The sequence below is a fragment of the Schistocerca serialis genome, chromosome 1 (genome assembly GCF_023864345.2).
Source record: "Schistocerca serialis cubense isolate TAMUIC-IGC-003099 chromosome 1, iqSchSeri2.2, whole genome shotgun sequence".
NCBI lineage: Eukaryota > Metazoa > Arthropoda > Insecta > Orthoptera > Acrididae > Schistocerca > Schistocerca serialis.
Genome location: NC_064638.1, coordinates 426,742,863 through 426,759,109, shown reverse-complemented (window position 1 = coordinate 426,759,109; position 16,247 = coordinate 426,742,863). Strand labels below are relative to the sequence as shown.

General features: G+C 48.9%; 5 pseudogenes; all 5 read right to left on the bottom strand.

Moving 5' to 3' along the window:
- Positions 1-1,203: 1,203 nt before the first annotated feature.
- On the bottom strand, positions 1,204-1,416 carry LOC126422159 (U2 spliceosomal RNA; annotated as a pseudogene).
- Positions 1,417-4,682: 3,266 nt separating this feature from the next.
- On the bottom strand, positions 4,683-4,894 carry LOC126422845 (U2 spliceosomal RNA; annotated as a pseudogene).
- A 3,258-nt stretch (positions 4,895-8,152) lies between these two features.
- Positions 8,153-8,365, bottom strand: LOC126422724 (U2 spliceosomal RNA; annotated as a pseudogene).
- Positions 8,366-11,631: 3,266 nt separating this feature from the next.
- On the bottom strand, positions 11,632-11,844 carry LOC126421418 (U2 spliceosomal RNA; annotated as a pseudogene).
- A 3,259-nt stretch (positions 11,845-15,103) lies between these two features.
- On the bottom strand, positions 15,104-15,316 carry LOC126421982 (U2 spliceosomal RNA; annotated as a pseudogene).
- Positions 15,317-16,247: the final 931 nt, after the last annotated feature.

Sequence of the window (16,247 nt, the reverse complement as noted above, 5' to 3'; positions counted from 1 at the left end):
TCGCTACTCCCGCCAGACTCTCACTGCTCCGCCCGCGCTCCACGCGGCAGCGTTAACACTCCCAAAGATCCTACACACTTTGATTCTTTACACGACCTATCGACGTAATCGTTCGATAGCAGTTTTCCCTAGGCAAGACCCAGCGTAAAAATACAACTAATATTTACGAAACAAACCAATTATACATCGACATAAGTGCATAAATATATATATATATATCCAAACAGTAAAGCAATTACAATATATAAAGAGACAGAAATGTCATATCTTGAGGTAACAAAAATAGGAAAAAAATAATAGTACCATAGATGGAAATAGGAGGATATGCATTTCCGGCGTTACAAGCTCGCAACCAGCAAAAATCTCCTCGCACATTTTGCAGGAGCGGTCTCCTAACAGGCCGGAAAATCTAGCACTTCAATTAGTGCTGGAATGGCACAATCGAAGGGCGGTATCCTTGCGGAGTACCGCCAGAGATGAAAAACCGCAGTGTCAGGGCCTAAATGCTTGCAGCATGTACGCTCCACATGTGGGAGTCACACATGGTGGTGCGGGCCGATATGGCAACAGGCGACCGTCGAAAACATCGCAAAGGCAAGTGCCGGAGGGAACGACAAAATACGAGAGCACTCGTCAACAGCCCAGTACCACCCTCCATGTCGAGGAGTAAACTGCGACTCCTATTTGAACGCCGCTAGCTGCCAGGCCAGTGGAGAAGCCGTGAGGCCGCCCCACAGCAGCGCCAGGCCGGCGCGAGCTATACTGGCGCGAGCTACACCTAGCCGAGTGCTTACATCGTCCACCGCCTACTGCATATGTGTGTGTGCGTGTGTACCACGTATTCTGCGTGCGTGCGGCGGCGACGACGACGACGACGTTCGCGAGGAGCTAAGGTTATAACTCCAAAAAATATTATTAAAATTATCTGCGATAGGACCATAAGAGACGCTAACGAGGCATCCGAAGGCACTGTCCTGTGCCACCATAAATTACCAGCCTAGCGTAATGCGGCTGCAAGTGCGGTCTGGCTAACACCAAAAAAAAAAAAAAATTTCTTAAGATAATTTTAAATTAATTAAAAGAAATCGTGGTGTGTAAGCAACTAACTACTGGGCACATCAACAACTACGACAAGTTTTGCTACCAGCGGAATATCTGATCACTGCAGAATGTTAACCCATTTCAGGCTGTGTTTTAATTAATTTTAGGTGGGCCGATCCCGACGGTACTGCAATGCCGGGCCAACCCGCGACAGAGGTGGAGCAAGCCCCTAGCACTCCGTCATAAGCCAAAAATGAGTTTAATATTCTGGTCGTGCAATGCAGGACGTATCAGATATTAAGCTGATAAGAGCAGATACTACACTTTTTTTCCCTCCTACCTCCCCTATAGCCCTACCTTTTCCTCTCCAAAAATGCCGCCATCCTCTAGTGTCGACGCAGCACGTAAAGCAGGGTGTTGTTAGCAGCAAGACTTATTGCCATAAACCGAAAATAAAAGCGGAGGCATACTCTGCTATGCCTCAGGGGGCGACGACACACTCCTCAGAAACACACTTCCCTCTGCAGGTGTGAGGCAAGTGATGATGTTAAAAACTAAATAGAAAGAAATAAATAAAGACAGAAATGAAGGCAAAAAAAAAAAAACAGCGACGGTAGCACACTCAAACGAAACTGGCGAGATAATCCCATAGCCCATAGAATTAACGAAGTAATAATCCCCTAAGATAGATTATGTGTTTTCCAATTTTCCAATAATTTTTCATACAACGTTCACACAATTTCCATGTTACCAATTTCCATATTATCAGTATCATAGAGCAGTCTACTCTAGTGATGCCCAGAAGGCCAATATCAAACCTGGGGTATGGTTAAGTCAAGAGTAGTTTGAAAGTCCGAGTGACAAAGATCCAGGGGTACACTCAGGCAATTCTTATACGAGGTGCCTTACTCAGCCTGGACCACCTTTTGATAACCATGAACCATTGCAACTTTAAGAAATCTTGCAAAAGTAATGGTATGTTTCCGGTCACATTCCGCCAGGCGATGCTGGCTCCAAAGGTAGTCCATGAAAGAGACAGCATCGGTGAGGCAAAGGTCATAGATCGTGAAAATGGTGTGGCCCAAGGGCCACACCACTGCGTTATGTCGTTTTCGGCGGTTGGTCTGAATATCAGGCGTAAGGAACCAGTCGATTGGCACATTGTCCAGTGTAGTCCCACCGATCAGCGCTAATAGCACACGTGCAAGGTCCCACACTTCTGTGACGTGAGGGCATAAGAGACGATGCTCTCTGGTGTCTACGTCACCACATCGGCCGCAAGCAGCCGAGGGCCATAGGCGGATGGCCGCCAAGCGATGATTAGTGGGTATTAAATTGTTTACAACGCGATACCATAGCGCTGAAACTTCTGTGGGGAGGGCTGGGTGGTTGATATTAGCCCAAGCTTGGTGCCAGATGACCGATGGTCGTCTGCCCTCCAATTTATGTGGTGTGGGCTGGCTCTCGAAGCGCCTAGTAAAGGCGCTTTGATGTGCGTGCCTTGTCGGTGGCCACTGTTAGGACGTAACTTTGATTGAGGTAATAGACCTTGACTGCCGTCATCCGGAATGTAATATGTGTCAAACATACTGGTTCACGCGCCGATTGTGGGCGATAACGGTCGAAAAGCACCGCTGTTGTCCCACCTGGGTCAATCTCACGCAAAGTGGCGATACGGTGAATCAGGATTGCCGCACATTTGCGGGGAAAGTCAATGAGTCCAAGGCCACCATCGACCTTTGGCAGTGTACAAGTCTGTGCATCAACTTTGAATAGTGCATGCCGCCACAACAGGCAATATACTGTTTGTGAGATGGCTCTGCTGGTTTGTTTCGGTAGCGTAAGGAGTTGTGCTACATACCATGCCCGTTATAGGATGTAAGTATTAATCAGTTGGATTCAATGATGGAGGTCGAGTCGTCGATCAGTGTGACTCACGCAAAGTCCTCTGATGCGCGTGAGAATCCGCCTGCACGTGAGTGTTAAGATGCGCTGCGGACAGGCAGTCACCTCAAGACCCAAGATACGTTGTTCCCCTACAATCCGGAACCATGGGCGCTCGATGGTCAATGATCGTGGTCCTAGTGGGATTAGCACCATTTTGTTGACTTTTAACATGGCACCGGATGCTCGTTCATAAACGTGGAGGACTCGGCGAACTGAATCGATGTCCCTGGCGTTTGCTACAAACACACCTACACCATCTGCGTATGCCGCACTGCGGAAGGTGACGGCTGGGAAAGGAACACCATCGACCATTCGTCCGATGTCACGCAGCACGGGGTCCAAAGCGATAAAATACACTGACAAGGGACACCCTTGTCGAACTGATCGTCTGATGGGAATTGGTCGTGATCTGCAGCCGTTCACAATGATTGTGGAATTTGCTCCATCCAAGAAGTGCCGGATGACTCTTATGAAGTGCTCCCCGAAACCCATCCGCGACATAACGGCCAGCAGGTAAGGATGGTAGACCCTATCGAAGGCACCGGCGAAAGCTAGGGATCAATTGCAGCCGGGGTTCGAGCGTCAGCGGTGGGTGAGTAAGACAGCATCACGGTATATAGAAGCAGCGGTGAAGGTGGTTCGATTCGAAACGCCACATGATTGAGTGGGACAAAGTACCTTATTCATTACCTGTTTAAGACGTGAAGCCACACTTCGTGCCACCAACTTATAAACAGTGTTAAGAACGGTGATGGGACGTACGTCTCTAGCCCGACAGTCGACTGTGACCTTTGGATTAAGGGCAATACGTACAGCTAGAAAATCGGCGGGTAGCTCGCAACCAGCAAAAATCTCCTCGCACATTTTGCAGGAGCGGTCTCCTAACAGGCCGGAAAATCTAGCACTTCAATTAGTGCTGGAATGGCACAATCGAAGGGCGGTATCCTTGCGGAGTACCGCCAGAGATGAAAAACCGCAGTGTCAGGGCCTAAATGCTTGCAGCATGTACGCTCCACATGTGGGAGTCACACATGGTGGTGCGGGCCGATATGGCAACAGGCGACCGTCGAAAACATCGCAAAGGCAAGTGCCGGAGGGAACGACAAAATACGAGAGCACTCGTCAACAGCCCAGTACCACCCTCCATGTCGAGGAGTAAACTGCGACTCCCATTTGAACGCCGCTAGCAGCCAGGCCAGTGGAGAAGCCGTGAGGCCGCCCCACAGCAGCGCCAGGCCGGCGCGAGCTATACTGGCGCGAGCTACACCTAGCCGAGTGCTTACATCGTCCACCGCCTACTGCATATGTGTGTGTGCGTGTGTACCACGTATTCTGCGTGCGTGCGGCGGCGACGACGACGACGACGACGTTCGCGAGGAGCTAAGGTTATAACTCCAAAAAATATTATTAAAATTATCTGCGATAGGACCATAAGAGACGCTAACGAGGCATCCGAAGGCACTGTCCTGTGCCACCATAAATTACCAGCCTAGCGTAATGCGGCTGCAAGTGCGGTCTGGCTAACACCAAAAAAAAAAAAAATTTCTTAAGATAATTTTAAATTAATTAAAAGAAATCGTGGTGTGTAAGCAACTAACTACTGGGCACATCAACAACTACGACAAGTTGTGCTACCAGCGGAATATCTGATCACTGCAGAATGTTAACCCATTTCAGGCTGTGTTTTAATTAATTTTAGGTGGGCCGATCCCGACGGTACTGCAATGCCGGGCCAACCCGCGACAGAGGTGGAGCAAGCCCCTAGCACTCCGTCATAAGCCAAAAATGAGTTTAATATTCTGGTCGTGCAATGCAGACGTATCAGATATTAAGCTGATAAGAACAGATACTACACTTTTTTTCCCTCCTACCTCCCCTATAGCCCTACCTTTTCTTCTCCAAAAATGCCGCCATCCTCTAGTGTCGACGCAGCACGTAAAGCAGGGTGTTGTTAGCAGCAAGACTTATTGCCATAAACCGAAAATAAAAGCGGAGGCATACTCTGCTATGCCTCAGGGGGCGACGACACACTCCTCAGAAACACACTTCCCTCTGCAGGTGTGAGGCAAGTGATGATGTTAAAAACTAAATAGAAAGAAATAAATAAAGACAGAAATGAAGGCAAAAAAAAAAAAAAAAAAACAGCTACGGTAGCACACTCAAACGAAACTGGCGAGATAATCCCATAGCCCATAGAATTAACGAAGTAATAATCCCCTAAGATAGATTATGTGTTTTCCAATTTTCCAATAATTTTTCATACAACGTTCACACAATTTCCATGTTACCAATTTCCATATTATCAGTATCATAGAGCAGTCTACTCTAGTGATGCCCAGAAGGCCAATATCAAACCTGGGGTATGGTTAAGTCAAGAGTAGTTTGAAAGTCCGAGTGACAAAGATCCAGGGGTACACTCAGGCAATTCTTATACGAGGTGCCTTACTCAGCCTGGACCACCTTTTGATAACCATGAACCATTGCAACTTTAAGAAATCTTGCAAAAGTAATGGTATGTTTCCGGTCACATTCCGCCAGGCGATGCTGGCTCCAAAGGTAGTCCATGAAAGAGACAGCATCGGTGAGGCAAAGGTCATAGATCGTGAAAATGGTGTGGCCCAAGAGCCACACCACTGCGTTATGTCGTTTTCGGGGGTTGGTCTGAATATCAGGCGTAAGGAACCAGTCGATTGGCACATTGTCCAGTGTAGTCCCACCGATCAGCGCTAATAGCACACGTGCAAGGTCCCACACTTCTGTGACGTGAGGGCATAAGAGACGATGCTCTCTGGTGTCTACGTCACCACATCGGCCGCAAGCAGCCGAGGGCCATAGGCGGATGGCCGCCAAGCGATGATTAGTGGGTATTAAATTGTTTACAACGCGATACCATAGCGCTGAAACTTCTGTGGGGAGGGCTGGGTGGTTGATATTAGCCCAAGCTTGGTGCCAGATGACCGATGGTCGTCTGTCCTCCAATTTATGTGGTGTGGGCTGGCTCTCGAAGCGCCTAGTAAAGGCGCTTTGATGTGCGTGCCTTGTCGGTGGCCACTGTTAGGACGTAACTTTGATTGAGGTAATAGACCTCCGGAATGTAATATGTGTCAAACATACTGGTTCACGCGCCGATTGTGGGCGATAACGGTCGAAAAGCACCGCTGTTGTCCCACCTGGGTCAATCTCACGCAAAGTCGCGATACGGTGAATCAGGATTGCCGCACATTTGCGGGGAAAGTCAATGAGTCCAAGGCCACCATCGACCTTTGGCAGTGTACAAGTCTGTGCATCAACTTTGAATAGTGCATGCCGCCACAACAGGCAATATACTGTTTGTGAGATGGCTCTGCTGGTTTGTTTCGGTAGCGTAAGGAGTTGTGCTACATACCATGCCCGTTATAGGATGTAAGTATTAATCAGTTGGATTCAATGATGGAGGTCGAGTCGTCGATCAGTGTGACTCACGCAAAGTCCTCTGATGCGCGTGAGAATCCGCCTGCACGTGAGTGTTAAGATGCGCTGCGGACAGGCAGTCACCTCAAGACCCAAGATACGTTGTTCCCCTACAATCCGGAACCATGGGCGCTCGATGGTCAATGATCGTGGTCCTAGTGGGATTAGCACCATTTTGTTGACTTTTAACATGGCACCGGATGCTCGTTCATAAACGTGGAGGACTCGGCGAACTGAATCGATGTCCCTGGCGTTTGCTACAAACACACCTACACCATCTGCGTATGCCGCACTGCGGAAGGTGACGGCTGGGAAAGGAACACCATCGACCATTCGTCCGATGTCACGCAGCACGGGGTCCAAAGCGATAAAATACACTGACAAGGGACACCCTTGTCGAACTGATCGTCTGATGGGAATTGGTCGTGATCTGCAGCCGTTCACAATGATTGTGGAATTTGCTCCATCCAAGAAGTGCCGGATGACTCTTATGAAGTGCTCCCCGAAACCCATCCGCGACATAACGGCCAGCAGGTAAGGATGGGAGACCCTATCGAAGGCACCGGCGAAATCTAGGGATCAATTGCAGCCGGGGTTCGAGCGTCGGCGGTGGGTGAGTAAGACAGCATCACGGTATATAGAAGCAGCGGTGAAGGTGGTTCGATTCGAAACGCCACATGATTGAGTGGGACAAAGTACCTTATTCATTACCTGTTTAAGACGTGAAGCCACACTTCGTGCCACCAACTTATAAACAGTGTTAAGAACGGTGATGGGACGTACGTCTCTAGCCCGACAGTCGACTGTGACCTTTGGATTAAGGGCAATACGTACAGCTAGAAAATCGGCGGGTAGCTCGCAACCAGCAAAAATCTCCTCGCACATTTTGCAGGAGCGGTCTCCTAACAGGCCGGAAAATCTAGCACTTCAATTAGTGCTGGAATGGCACAATCGAAGGGCGGTATCCTTGCGGAGTACCGCCAGAGATGAAAAACCGCAGTGTCAGGGCCTAAATGCTTGCAGCATGTACGCTCCACATGTGGGAGTCACATATGGTGGTGCGGGCCGATATGGCAACAGGCGACCGTCGAAAACATCGCAAAGGCAAGTGCCGGAGGGAACGACAAAATACGAGAGCACTCGTCAACAGCCCAGTACCACCCTCCATGTCGAGGAGTAAACTGCGACTCCCATTTGAACGCCGCTAGCTGCCAGGCCAGTGGAGAAGCCGTGAGGCCGCCCCACAGCAGCGCCAGGCCGGCGCGAGCTATACTGGCGCGAGCTACACCTAGCCGAGTGCTTACATCGTCCACCGCCTACTGCATATGTGTATGTGCGTGTGTACCACGTATTCTGCGTGCGTGCGGCGGCGACGACGACGACGACGACGTTCGCGAGGAGCTAAGGTTATAACTCCAAAAAATATTATTAAAATTATCTGCGATAGGACCATAAGAGACGCTAACGAGGCATCCGAAGGCACTGTCCTGTGCCACCATAAATTACCAGCCTAGCGTAATGCGGCTGCAAGTGCGGTCTGGCTAAAACAAAAAAAAAAAAAATTTCTTAAGATAATTTTAAATTAATTAAAAGAAATCGTGGTGTGTAAGCAACTAACTACTGGGCACATCAACAACTACGACAAGTTTTGCTACCAGCGGAATATCTGATCACTGCAGAATGTTAACCCATTTCAGGCTGTGTTTTAATTAATTTTAGGTGGGCCGATCCCGACGGTACTGCAATGCCGGGCCAACCCGCGACAGAGGTGGAGCAAGCCCCTAGCACTCCGTCATAAGCCAAAAATGAGTTTAATATTCTGGTCGTGCAATGCAGGTCGTATCAGATATTAAGCTGATAAGAACAGATACTACACTTTTTTTCCCTCCTACCTCCCCTATAGCCCTACCTTTTCCTCTCCAAAAATGCCGCCATCCTCTAGTGTCGACGCAGCACGTAAAGCAGGGTGTTGTTAGCAGCAAGACTTATTGCCATAAACCGAAAATAAAAGCGGAGGCATACTCTGCTATGCCTCAGGGGGCGACGACACACTCCTCAGAAACACACATCCCTCTGCAGGTGTGAGGCAAGTGATGATGTTAAAAACTAAATAGAAAGAAATAAATAAAGACAGAAATGAAGGCAAAAAAAAAAACAGCGACGGTAGCACACTCAAACGAAACTGGCGAGATAATCCCATAGCCCATAGAATTAACGAAGTAATAATCCCCTAAGATAGATTATGTGTTTTCCAATTTTCCAATAATTTTTCATACAACGTTCACATAATTTCCATGTTACCAATTTCCATATTATCAGTATCATAGAGCAGTCTACTCTAGTGATGCCCAAAAGGCCAATATCAAACCTGGGGTATGGTTAAGTCAAGAGTAGTTTGAAAGTCCGAGTGACAAAGATCCAGGGGTACACTCAGGCAATTCTTATACGAGGTGCCTTACTCAGCCTGGACCACCTTTTGATAACCATGAACCATTGCAACTTTAAGAAATCTTGCAAAAGTAATGGTATATTTCCGGTCACATTCCGCCAGGCGATGCTGGCTCCAAAGGTAGTCCATGAAAGAGACAGCATCGGTGAGGCAAAGGTCATAGATCGTGAAAATGGTGTGGCCCAAGAGCCACACCACTGCGTTATGTCGTTTTCGGGGGTTGGTCTGAATATCAGGCGTAAGGAACCAGTCGATTGGCACATAGTCCAGTGTAGTCCCACTGATCAGCGCTAATAGCACACGTGCAAGGTCCCACACTTCTGTGACGTGAGGGCATAAGAGACGATGCTCTCTGGTGTCTACGTCACCACATCGGCCGCAAGCAGCCGAGGGCCATAGGCGGATGGCCGCCAAGCGATGATTAGTGGGTATTAAATTGTTTACAACGCGATACCATAGCGCTGAAACTTCTGTGGGGAGGGCTGGGTGGTTGATATTAGCCCAAGCTTGGTGCCAGATGACCGATGGTCGTCTGTCCTCCAATTTATGTGGTGTGGGCTGGCTCTCGAAGCGCCTAGTAAAGGCGCTTTGATGTGCGTGCCTTGTCGGTGGCCACTGTTAGGACGTAACTTTGATTGAGGTAATAGACCTTGACTGCCGTCATCCGGAATGTAATATGTGTCAAACATACTGGTTCACGCGCCGATTGTGGGCGATAACGGTCGAAAAGCACCGCTGTTGTCCCACCTGGGTCAATCTCACGCAAAGTGGCGATACGGTGAATCAGGATTGCCGCACATTTGCGGGGAAAGTCAATGAGTCCAAGGCCACCATCGACCTTTGGCAGTGTACAAGTCTGTGCATCAACTTTGAATAGTGCATGCCGCCACAACAGGCAATATACTGTTTGTGAGATGGCTCTGCTGGTTTGTTTCGGTAGCGTAAGGAGTTGTGCTACATACCATGCCCGTTATAGGATGTAAGTATTAATCAGTTGGATTCAATGATGGAGGTCGAGTCGTCGATCAGTGTGACTCACGCAAAGTCCTAAGATGCGCGTGAGAATCCGCCTGCACGTGAGTGTTAAGATGCGCTGCGGACAGGCAGTCACCTCAAGACCCAAGATACGTTGTTCCCCTACAATGCGGAACCATGGGCGCTCGATGGTCTATGATCGTGGTCCTAGTGGGATTAGCACCATTTTGTTGACTTTTAACATGGCACCGGATGCTCGTTCATAAACGTGGAGGACTCGGCGAACTGAATCGATGTCCCTGGCGTTTGCTACAAACACACCTACACCATCTGCGTATGCCGCACTGCGGAAGGTGACGCCTGGGAAAGGAACACCATCGACCATTCGTCCGATGTCACGCAGCACGGGGTCCAAAGCGATAAAATACACTGACAAGGGACACCCTTGTCGAACTGATCGTCTGATGGGAATTGGTCGTGATCTGCAGCCGTTCACAATGATTGTGGAATTTGCTCCATCCAAGAAGTGCCGGATGACTCTTATGAAGTGCTCCCCGAAACCCATCCGCGACATAACGGCCAGCAGGTAAGGATGGGAGACCCTATCGAAGGCACCGGCGAAATCTAGGGATCAATTGCAGCCGGGGTTCGAGCGTCGGCGGTGGGTGAGTAAGACAGCATCACGGTATATAGAAGCAGCGGTGAAGGTGGTTCGATTCGAAACGCCACATGATTGAGTGGGACAAAGTACCTTATTCATTACCTGTTTAAGACGTGAAGCCACACTTCGTGCCACCAACTTATAAACAGTGTTAAGAACGGTGATGGGACGTACGTCTCTAGCCCGACAGTCGACTGTGACCTTTGGATTAAGGGCAATACGTACAGCTAGAAAATCGGCGGGTAGCTCGCAACCAGCAAAAATCTCCTCGCACATTTTGCAGGAGCGGTCTCCTAACAGGCCGGAAAATCTAGCACTTCAATTAGTGCTGGAATGGCACAATCGAAGGGCGGTATCCTTGCGGAGTACCGCCAGAGATGAAAAACCGCAGTGTCAGGGCCTAAATGCTTGCAGCATGTACGCTCCACATGTGGGAGTCACATATGGTGGTGCGGGCCGATATGGCAACAGGCGACCGTCGAAAACATCGCAAAGGCAAGTGCCGGAGGGAACGACAAAATACGAGAGCACTCGTCAACAGCCCAGTACCACCCTCCATGTCGAGGAGTAAACTGCGACTCCCATTTGAACGCCGCTAGCTGCCAGGCCAGTGGAGAAGCCGTGAGGCCGCCCCACAGCAGCGCCAGGCCGGCGCGAGCTATACTGGCGCGAGCTACACCTAGCCGAGTGCTTACATCGTCCACCGCCTACTGCATATGTGTATGTGCGTGTGTACCACGTATTCTGCGTGCGTGCGGCGGCGACGACGACGACGACGACGACGTTCGCGAGGAGCTAAGGTTATAACTCCAAAAAATATTATTAAAATTATCTGCGATAGGACCATAAGAGACGCTAACGAGGCATCCGAAGGCACTGTCCTGTGCCACCATAAATTACCAGCCTAGCGTAATGCGGCTGCAAGTGCGGTCTGGCTAACACCAAAAAAAAAAAAATTTCTTAAGATAATTTTAAATTAATTAAAAGAAATCGTGGTGTGTAAGCAACTAACTACTGGGCACATCAACAACTACGACAAGTTTTGCTACCAGCGGAATATCTGATCACTGCAGAATGTTAACCCATTTCAGGCTGTGTTTTAATTAATTTTAGGTGGGCCGATCCCGACGGTACTGCAATGCCGGGCCAACCCGCGACAGAGGTGGAGCAAGCCCCTAGCACTCCGTCATAAGCCAAAAATGAGTTTAATATTCTGGTCGTGCAATGCAGGACGTATCAGATATTAAGCTGATAAGAACAGATACTACACTTTTTTTCCCTCCTACCTCCCCTATAGCCCTACCTTTTCCTCTCCAAAAATGCCGCCATCCTCTAGTGTCGACGCAGCACGTAAAGCAGGGTGTTGTTAGCAGCAAGACTTATTGCCATAAACCGAAAATAAAAGCGGAGGCATACTCTGCTATGCCTCAGGGGGCGACGACACACTCCTCAGAAACACACATCCCTCTGCAGGTGTGAGGCAAGTGATGATGTTAAAAACTAAATAGAAAGAAATAAATAAAGACAGAAATGAAGGCAAAAAAAAAAACAGCGACGGTAGCACACTCAAACGAAACTGGCGAGATAATCCCATAGCCCATAGAATTAACGAAGTAATAATCCCCTAAGATAGATTATGTGTTTTCCAATTTTCCAATAATTTTTCATACAACGTTCACACAATTTCCATGTTACCAATTTCCATATTATCAGTATCATAGAGCAGTCTACTCTAGTGATGCCCAGAAGGCCAATATCAAACCTGGGGTATGGTTAAGTCATGAGTAGTTTGAAAGTCCGAGTGACAAAGATCCAGGGGTACACTCAGGCAATTCTTATACGAGGTGCCTTACTCAGCCTGGACCACCTTTTGATAACCATGAACCATTGCAACTTTAAGAAATCTTGCAAAAGTAATGGTATATTTCCGGTCACATTCCGCCAGGCGATGCTGGCTCCAAAGGTAGTCCATGAAAGAGACAGCATCGGTGAGGCAAAGGTCATAGATCGTGAAAATGGTGTGGCCCAAGAGCCACACCACTGCGTTATGTCGTTTTCGGGGGTTGGTCTGAATATCAGGCGTAAGGAACCAGTCGATTGGCACATAGTCCAGTGTAGTCCCACCGATCAGCGCTAATAGCACACGTGCAAGGTCCCACACTTCTGTGACGTGAGGGCATAAGAGACGATGCTCTCTGGTGTCTACGTCACCACATCGGCCGCAAGCAGCCGAGGGCCATAGGCGGATGGCCGCCAAGCGATGATTAGTGGGTATTAAATTGTTTACAACGCGATACCATAGCGCTGAAACTTCTGTGGGGAGGGCTGGGTGGTTGATATTAGCCCAAGCTTGGTGCCAGATGACCGATGGTCGTCTGTCCTCCAATTTATGTGGTGTGGGCTGGCTCTCGAAGCGCCTAGTAAAGGCGCTTTGATGTGCGTGCCTTGTCGGTGGCCACTGTTAGGACGTAACTTTGATTGAGGTAATAGACCTTGACTGCCGTCATCCGGAATGTAATATGTGTCAAACATACTGGTTCACGCGCCGATTGTGGGCGATAACGGTCGAAAAGCACCGCTGTTGTCCCACCTGGGTCAATCTCACGCAAAGTGGCGATACGGTGAATCAGGATTGCCGCACATTTGCGGGGAAAGTCAATGAGTCCAAGGCCACCATCGACCTTTGGCAGTGTACAAGTCTGTGCATCAACTTTGAATAGTGCATGCCGCCACAACAGGCAATATACTGTTTGTGAGATGGCTCTGCTGGTTTGTTTCGGTAGCGTAAGGAGTTGTGCTACATACCATGCCCGTTATAGGATGTAAGTATTAATCAGTTGGATTCAATGATGGAGGTCGAGTCGTCGATCAGTGTGACTCACGCAAAGTCCTCTGATGCGCGTGAGAATCCGCCTGCACGTGAGTGTTAAGATGCGCTGCAGACAGGCAGTCACCTCAAGACCCAAGATACGTTGTTCCCCTACAATCCGGAACCATGGGCGCTCGATGGTCAATGATCGTGGTCCTAGTGGGATTAGCACCATTTTGTTGACTTTTAACATGGCACCGGATGCTCGTTCATAAACGTGGAGGACTCGGCGAACTGAATCGATGTCCCTGGCGTTTGCTACAAACACACCTACACCATCTGCGTATGCCGCACTGCGGAAGGTGACGCCTGGGAAAGGAACACCATCGACCATTCGTCCGATGTCACGCAGCACGGAGTCCAAAGCGATAAAATACACTGACAAGGGACACCCTTGTCGAACTGATCGTCTGATGGGAATTGGTCGTGATCTGCAGCCGTTCACAATGATTGTGGAATTTGCTCCATCCAAGAAGTGCCGGATGACTCTTATGAAGTGCTCCCCGAAACCCATCCGCGACATAACGGCCAGCAGGTAAGGATGGGAGACCCTATCGAAGGCACCGGCGAAATCTAGGGATCAATTGCAGCCGGGGTTCGAGCGTCGGCGGTGGGTGAGTAAGACAGCATCACGGTATATAGAAGCAGCGGTGAAGGTGGTTCGATTCGAAACGCCACATGATTGAGTGGGACAAAGTACCTTATTCATTACCTGTTTAAGACGTGAAGCCACACTTCGTGCCACCAACTTATAAACAGTGTTAAGAACGGTGATGGGACGTACGTCTCTAGTCCGACAGTCGACTGTGACCTTTGGATTAAGGGCAATACGTACAGCTAGAAAATCGGCGGGTAGCTCGCAACCAGCAAAAATCTCCTCGCACATTTTGCAGGAGCGGTCTCCTAACAGGCCGGAAAATCTAGCACTTCAATTAGTGCTGGAATGGCACAATCGAAGGGCGGTATCCTTGCGGAGTACCGCCAGAGATGAAAAACCGCAGTGTCAGGGCCTAAATGCTTGCAGCACGTACGCTCCACATGTGGGAGTCACACATGGTGGTGCGGGCCGATATGGCAACAGGCGACCGTCGAAAACATCGCAAAGGCAAGTGCCGGAGGGAACGACAAAATACGAGAGCACTCGCCAACAGCCCAGTACCACCCTCCATGTCGAGGAGTAAACTGCGACTCCCATTTGAACGCCGCTAGCTGCCAGGCCAGTGGAGAAGCCGTGAGGCCGCCCCACAGCAGCGCCAGGCCGGCGCGAGCTATACTGGCGCGAGCTACACCTAGCCGAGTGCTTACATCGTCCACCGCCTACTGCATATGTGTGTGTGCGTGTGTACCACGTATTCTGCGTGCGTGCGGCGGCGACGACGACGACGACGTTCGCGAGGAGCTAAGGTTATAACTCCAAAAAATATTATTAAAATTATCTGCGATAGGACCATAAGAGACGCTAACGAGGCATCCGAAGGCACTGTCCTGTGCCACCATAAATTACCAGCCTAGCGTAATGCGGCTGCAAGTGCGGTCTGGCTAACACCAAAAAAAAAAAATTTCTTAAGATAATTTTAAATTAATTAAAAGAAATCGTGGTGTGTAAGCAACTAACTACTGGGCACATCAACAACTACGACAAGTTTTGCTACCAGCGGAATATCTGATCACTGCAGAATGTTAACCCATTTCAGGCTGTGTTTTAATTAATTTTAGGTGGGCCGATCCCGACGGTACTGCAATGCCGGGCCAACCCGCGACAGAGGTGGAGCAAGCCCCTAGCACTCCGTCATAAGCCAAAAATGAGTTTAATATTCTGGTCGTGCAATGCAGGACGTATCAGATATTAAGCTGATAAGAGCAGATACTACACTTTTTTTCCCTCCTACCTCCCCTATAGCCCTACCTTTTCCTCTCCAAAAATGCCGCCATCCTCTAGTGTCGACGCAGCACGTAAAGCAGGGTGTTGTTAGCAGCAAGACTTATTGCCATAAACCGAAACTAAAAGCGGAGGCATACTCTGCTATGCCTCAGGGGGCGACGACACACTCCTCAGAAACACACTTCCCTCTGCAGGTGTGAGGCAAGTGATGATGTTAAAAACTAAATAGAAAGAAATAAATAAAGACAGAAATGAAGGCAAAAAAAAAAAAAAATCAGCGACGGTAGCACACTCAAACGAAACTGGCGAGATAATCCCATAGCCCATATAATTAACGAAGTAATAATCCCCTAAGATAGATTATGTGTTTTCCAATTTTCCAATAATTTTTCATACAACGTTCACACAATTTCCATGTTACCAATTTCCATATTATCAGTATCATAGAGCAGTCTACTCTAGTGATGCCCAGAAGGCCAATATCAAACCTGGGGTATGGTTAAGTCAAGAGTAGTTTGAAAGTCCGAGTGACAAAGATCCAGGGGTACACTCAGGCAATTCTTATACGAGGTGCCTTACTCAGCCTGGACCACCTTTTGATAACCATGAACCATTGCAACTTTAAGAAATCTTGCAAAAGTAATGGTATATTTCTGGTCACATTCCGCCAGGCGATGCTGGCTCCAAAGGTAGTCCATGAAAGAGACAGCATCGGTGAGGCAAAGGTCATAGATCGTGAAAATGGTGTGGCGCAAGAGCCACACCACTGCGTTATGTCGTTTTCGGGGGTTGGTCTGAATATCAGGCGTAAGGAACCAGTCGATTGGCACATTGTCCAGTGTAGTCCCACCGATCAGCGCTAATAGCACACGTGCAAGGTCCCACACTTCTGTGACGTGAGGGCATAAGAGACGATGCTCTCTGGTGTCTACGTCACCACATCGGCCGCAAGCAGCCGAGGGCCATAGGCGGA